The following is a 6,000-nucleotide window of genomic DNA, read 5'->3' on the forward strand; positions in this document are numbered from 1 at the left end:
TAACCCAAGGAAGTCTCTGAGCAGCAAATCAAAGTCGTGTTAAATATTACATTGTTTTTTAAAATATAACCTTGCATTAGTTTGCAATGGCTTCCTTCTAAAATATCTGCAGTGTGACTATTACAAATGATGAATCAGAGCTAAAACATGAGATACAAAAATAGAAAAGTCTCACAAATCAAAAGTGAAATATCTAAATACTGCCACTCAACAACCAAGCACCTCCAGTCACCTGCAGCGAACTGAAGTGAAGCCAACAAACAGAAACAACAGCAGCAAAGGAAAAAAACACAACACTGGAATTTAAGATCTGAAGGAAGCAAGTTCTTATTTCCCATTGACAATGAATCAAGAGTGGGCCTTGCTTTCCTGAGTTTTGTTTTAAAAGCCCTACCAAAGAAGTCAAACCATATGTTGGCAGATTTATACCTGTAGACAAAGTGTAAATTGAAGGGCTCTTTAATGGTTGTTTTCTCTTTTTGTTAGCACATACAAATTCCGACTTGCTTACTTCTTTCTGGTAAGTTGAATTGCTTTTGACCCCTAGAGAACTTATTACATATTGTTAATTTAAAAAAACAAATTGAGTTTCAAGGAAAGTCAGTTTTTGCCCTTTCCTCTCACCTTTTCAGTAACAAGGTATAATAACACTAACAGGCAATTTTTGCCAAGTTCCAGGGCTGGCCTTCATTGTTTCTCATTGTCTCCTTCCATGCAAAAGCAGGGATACACACTGCACTTCTTTTGAAGAAATGCTATGGCTGAGATTAATAGGCACAAAACTCACAATATGCAAGATTACTTTTTCTGAAAGCGTTGGTATTCCCTAAAATTTTGGATACTAAAAAGAAATATTAAATATAGAAGCTTCTCTGTTTCAGGAACATGTAACTTGTTAGCAGTAATACCTTTCCTGTTTTACAATCTCATTTTGCGCTTTGAGTTTCCTCATATCGACCTTGTAGTGGGTTGGACCCAGCTGACTGACCAGAACCCCCATATGTGCTTGCTTACTTCTCTCCCACAGTACAATGGCAGGGAGGGAAGTAAAAATGGGAAGAACAAGGGGGTGAAAATGAAGGCAGGAAAGTCACTAAGCAATTATTCTCAGGGGCAAAACAGACTCAGGAAGGTTATGCTAATTTACCGACACACAGCATAAATGGTTAATTACTTGATTTGGGTGCTGGGAAACAAAAAAAGAGAAATGTTTAAAAAGTAAAGGAAAGCACACTTTTTCCCTACTTACTATGCTTAGATACACTCCAGACACTTCTTATCCTCTCCTTGTTTTTCCTACAGGTTGTACTCCTTGGAGTAGGTCATAGGAGGTTGGGGTCAGTGTACAACGGTCTCTCTCTGCTGCTCCTTCTTTCTACTTTTCCATAGCTGCTTCTTCATTCTTACTCATATCCTTTGCTCTGTCGCGGACTTTATCCATGGGCTTGCAGACCTTTGTGATGTACTTTGCCTTAGTATGAATCCTCCTTGAGCCTCAGTTCCTTCATCAATGAATGGAACACAGACAGCCTCTGACCTTCCCCAGAGGCCACTATTACATTGCCCCCACTACCAACATCTTGCCTGCAATGCACAACACCCATCAGTGTCAGAGAACTCCCAACAATGAGGGAGATTTCTCATTTAGAGCATAGACACTTGTAATATTTGAGTATGGACAAATTGCAGTTCATAGCATCATAGAATGGTTTAGGTTGGAAGGGACCTTTAAGATCATCTAATTTCAACCCCCCTGTTATAGGCAGGGACACCTCCCACTAGACCAGCTTGCTCAAAGCCCTATCCAGCCTGGCCTTGAGTGCTTCCAGGCAGAGTGGGCCTCACTGGGCAACCTGTTCCACCACCCCCACAGTAAAGAATTTCTTCCTAATATTTAGTCTAAATCTACCCTCTCCCAGTTTAAAACCATTTCTGCTTTTTCTGTCACTACATACCCTTCTAAAAAGGGGGTAGCTTTCCCCAGCTTTCCTGTAGGCCCCCTTCAGCTACTGGAGAGCCATTATAATGTATCCCTGGAGCCTTCTCTTCTCTAGGCTGAAGAGTCCCAGCTCTCTCAGCCTGTCCTCAAGGAGGAGGTGTTCCAGCCCTCTGATAATCGTCGTGGCCCTCCTCTGGACCTGCTCCAACAGCTCAATGTCCTTCTTATGTTGGGAGCCCAAGAACTGGACACAGTACTCCAAACGAGGTCTCACAAGAGCAGAGTAGAGGGACAGGATCACCTCTCTTGACCAGGTCATGCTTCTCTTGATGCAACCCAGGATATGATTTTGCCCTTCTGGGCTGCAAGCACACACTGCCAGCTTGTGTTGAATCCTTCATCAAGCAACACCCCCAAATGCTTCTCCTCAGGGCTTCTCTCAAGCCATCCTCTGCCCAACCTGTAGTTGTGCTTGGGATTGCTGTGGTCCAGGTGCAGAACCTTGCGCTTGGCTTTGCTGAATTTCATGAGATTGGCATGGGCTTAACACAGTGTTTTCTGATTTAGAGTATACATGCTTTTTTTTTCTTGGATGCATCCTTACACAATATAACTTAAAGATAAACAAAATATACTTCTGAGAGCACAAATACTCTTAGAAATCTGTTGTTGCACAAAGAGCAGTCTTTCTTTCTCATGCCTGAATAAAAAGTAGAAATGGAATGTTAGTGCTTTTTGGAGGAGGAAGACTATTCTGATTCAGTTGTTTTTAGTTTTTTTGTTTCTTTTTTTCCCCTCTTTCTTTGTCTGCTTAACCTTTTTGCAAAATATCATAAATAGCATGCAGTATAAGCTGAATGACAAACTGCAAACTTCTGAAGAAGGAGAAAGCTCCCACCTGGAGGGCCATTCTCCAGCAGAGGAAGCACTGCAAGAATAAATGGCTTCTCAGGAGGCTTTCAGCAGATAGATGCTCTGAATTTTTGGGGTTTTATACTGGTTCTATTCAACTGCTTAATTATAAATTATTCATTTACTTACTGCAAATACAATTTGGGTTACTGAACTACTGTGTTAGCCCTTTGCAGATGTCCCGGGACCAGTGGGGCCGTAGAAGAGGCTGAAAGGACAGAATCTTTGGATAATCGTATACACCTACTGAGCCTGAGTCTTTCACATCCACACAAATAAGTAGGAGAAAAATCTCTGATAGGAACATATTAGCACCAGAAATAATGATGGATAATTTTTACTTGTGTAAGGTTTTTTTATTATTTTTTTTTCCTTTGGATGAAAATGCCTCCTTATCCCTAGGCTAGCTTCCTAATTTAGTAATTAAATTTATGTATTATGTATTTCAAACAGTTGTGGAAATCAGAGCTTCATTTGGACATACTGAATCATAATCTTGTTAAGTCTTTTCAATTAGTTTACATTTGAGTGTAATGGAAATGTGCTGATTCAGCTTCTAATTAAAGAAATAAGGTGGAAGCTACATAAACTATATCAAGAAGAAAAAATTAACGTTATCATAGATGACTAGAAGAAATATTAATGTATATGTACCATTAAATCTATGAGCAATATTTTACCAACATTTAGCTCTAAAGAAGTATCTGAAATAAATGAGAAAGAAAGGAAGAAATTATTTATTTTGAAAAATAGAAACTAGAACGAAACTTTATATTCACAGAAATGTAATTATATGTTGAAATGTAATTATATAGAAAGGATGAAATCAGAGTTGATGTCAGTTTTTACTGAATGTTATATAGAGCAGATACATGGACATGACATGCTAATTGGAGGAAACTGAATCAGGTTTGGTAAATAACAAAAAATTTGCCCTTTAAAGCAAATGTGGGGAAAAAAACAACAAATAACAAAAACAAAACAGCAAAAGAACCAACAGCACATTCTGAACTATGTTGTGTTTTACACATAGCTTCAATTTTTTTGCATCTTTAATCTTTATATATGGCAACTATTGCCAATACTTATCATAATATAAATGCTCAGTGGTTAAAAATATGCACAGTACTATCGCTGCTATAGTTTATGATGTCAGAAAATTGTATTCATTTATATGAAATTTTATTTTGCCCTATTATTTTCAAATAAGCTTTCATTTTTAAGTATTGCATCCCTAATTTGTAAGATATTAGTAAATATTATGCAAACATTTAGCTTTCAGTGGTAGTAGTGAAACAAGAAAATGGATATTTAGAATGTGAGAGAAAATTAAACAGCCAAGAACTGGAGAAGTTCAAAAGAAAGCTCAGGAAAGTCAGCAACATTTTCCATCAAAATTCTTTAAATCCTAAGAGAGAAAAAAGAAAAACACAGGCAGAGGAAAATGATCAAATTATTTTAAGCAAGACCCATCAAGAAGAACAGGAGATGAAGAGCAAGTGGGTGACAACAAAGAGAGTAGAAAAATGAAGGAGATAAGCTTGAGAGAAGCATGTAGATTTATGGACACAGTTCAGTTTATTTGGGTCACTTTCCCTTGCTTCAGACACAATTGATCATAAAGGTTACTCACCGTACCTTCCCTGTACAAACTTGGTAGACACTGTAGAGATTACATTCTGCTCTGTGCTGCATACTTGTAATTCTTTCTAAGACACAAGACAAATATCTATCTTAAATGGCAACTGCAAAAGTATTTGTGATGCATTACCACCATTCTTTCCCAAGCTTGCTCTGTTATGACCAGCTGCTCCTGTATATTTAGATTGTTTTTATAACTCACAGAGTTTTGATAAAATGTTTGGGTACAGCAAAGTGAGCAAAAGGAAGTGACAGCCATAAATCAGAACTGCCTCTCTCTAAACACTACACATAAATGACAACAAGGGCATTTGCAAAATTGTGATGAATTCGAGTTAGGTAGTTTAACTTCTTGATAATTAGCCAGATTGAATCCTGATGATGATGGTGTCTCTTCTGACTACTCCAAATTTCTCTCATGAAGAAGAGCCATATTTTGAATACCTTAGGATTCTCCTAACAGAAGGGAAATCTTTTGATGGTGTGTAGCAGATATAGTACTCTGAATACCGACTCTTCACAGTCTTTCCTAGGCCTGTAGCAATGTATTTTTATTAAAAAAAGATAAATAAATCACTTGGCAGAAGCGACACAACACTGAGTGGTTATTGGCTAGTTAAACTACACTGTAGTTCTGTTGGCCCATTCTAGTTCTCAGTCATTCCATCATTTTGGAGTGAAAACAGGCATAAGTTTGTCCCAGGGAATAGGATTATTTTCCCTAGTACATTTGTTGGTGGTGTAGAAGTTATTCCTTTATCTTTCAGTTTATAAGAGTCTTCAAAGTATCAAAAAATAATAATAGAACCACAGAGTTGCTTGGTTGGAAAACACCTTCAAGATCATCAGGTTCAACTGCAACCTAACCATACTATCCTAACAACCCTCCACTAAATCACATCCCTGAGCACCACATCTAAACGGTTTTTAAACACATCCAGGGATGGTGACTCAACCACCACCCTGGGGAACCTATTCCAATCCTTAACAATCCCTTATGTAAAGGAGTTTTTCCTGATATCCAACCTAAACCTCCCCTGGTGCTACTCGAGTCAATTTCCCCTTGTCTTGTCACCTGTCACCAAGAATAATATTTTAGATTTTAGGTAGTGAAACCTATAACCTTTATTTGCCTTGAAAAATCAACTATGATAGTCAGGGAATGTATGGGGGAGAAAAAAAAAGAAAAAAAAAAGAATAACCGGAATTTCTGAAACAAGTTATTATTCACGTAAAAGAAAACAACAGTAAAGACCAAGGGACTCTCCACACAGAAATGAACTGGAAGAGCTGCCGTAGTGAAAGCATTTTCTAATGATATGTCATGGAAAAGAAAATCTTTAAAAATTAGAGGTTCTATGACTGTCTCTTAAAACTCCATTTCCTATTTGCTTTAAGTGCAACAGCCAAACCTTTTCTGAAGTCACAGGGTAAGATCTCATTGGATTTTAGTGGGATTATCTGAATTTCCTTCAAAGGGCCCAGGCAAACCACTTCCATCAGGTGTT

This window comes from Meleagris gallopavo, chromosome 4 (assembly GCF_000146605.3).
Source record: "Meleagris gallopavo isolate NT-WF06-2002-E0010 breed Aviagen turkey brand Nicholas breeding stock chromosome 4, Turkey_5.1, whole genome shotgun sequence".
In the NCBI taxonomy this organism is placed as follows: Eukaryota; Metazoa; Chordata; class Aves; order Galliformes; family Phasianidae; genus Meleagris; species Meleagris gallopavo.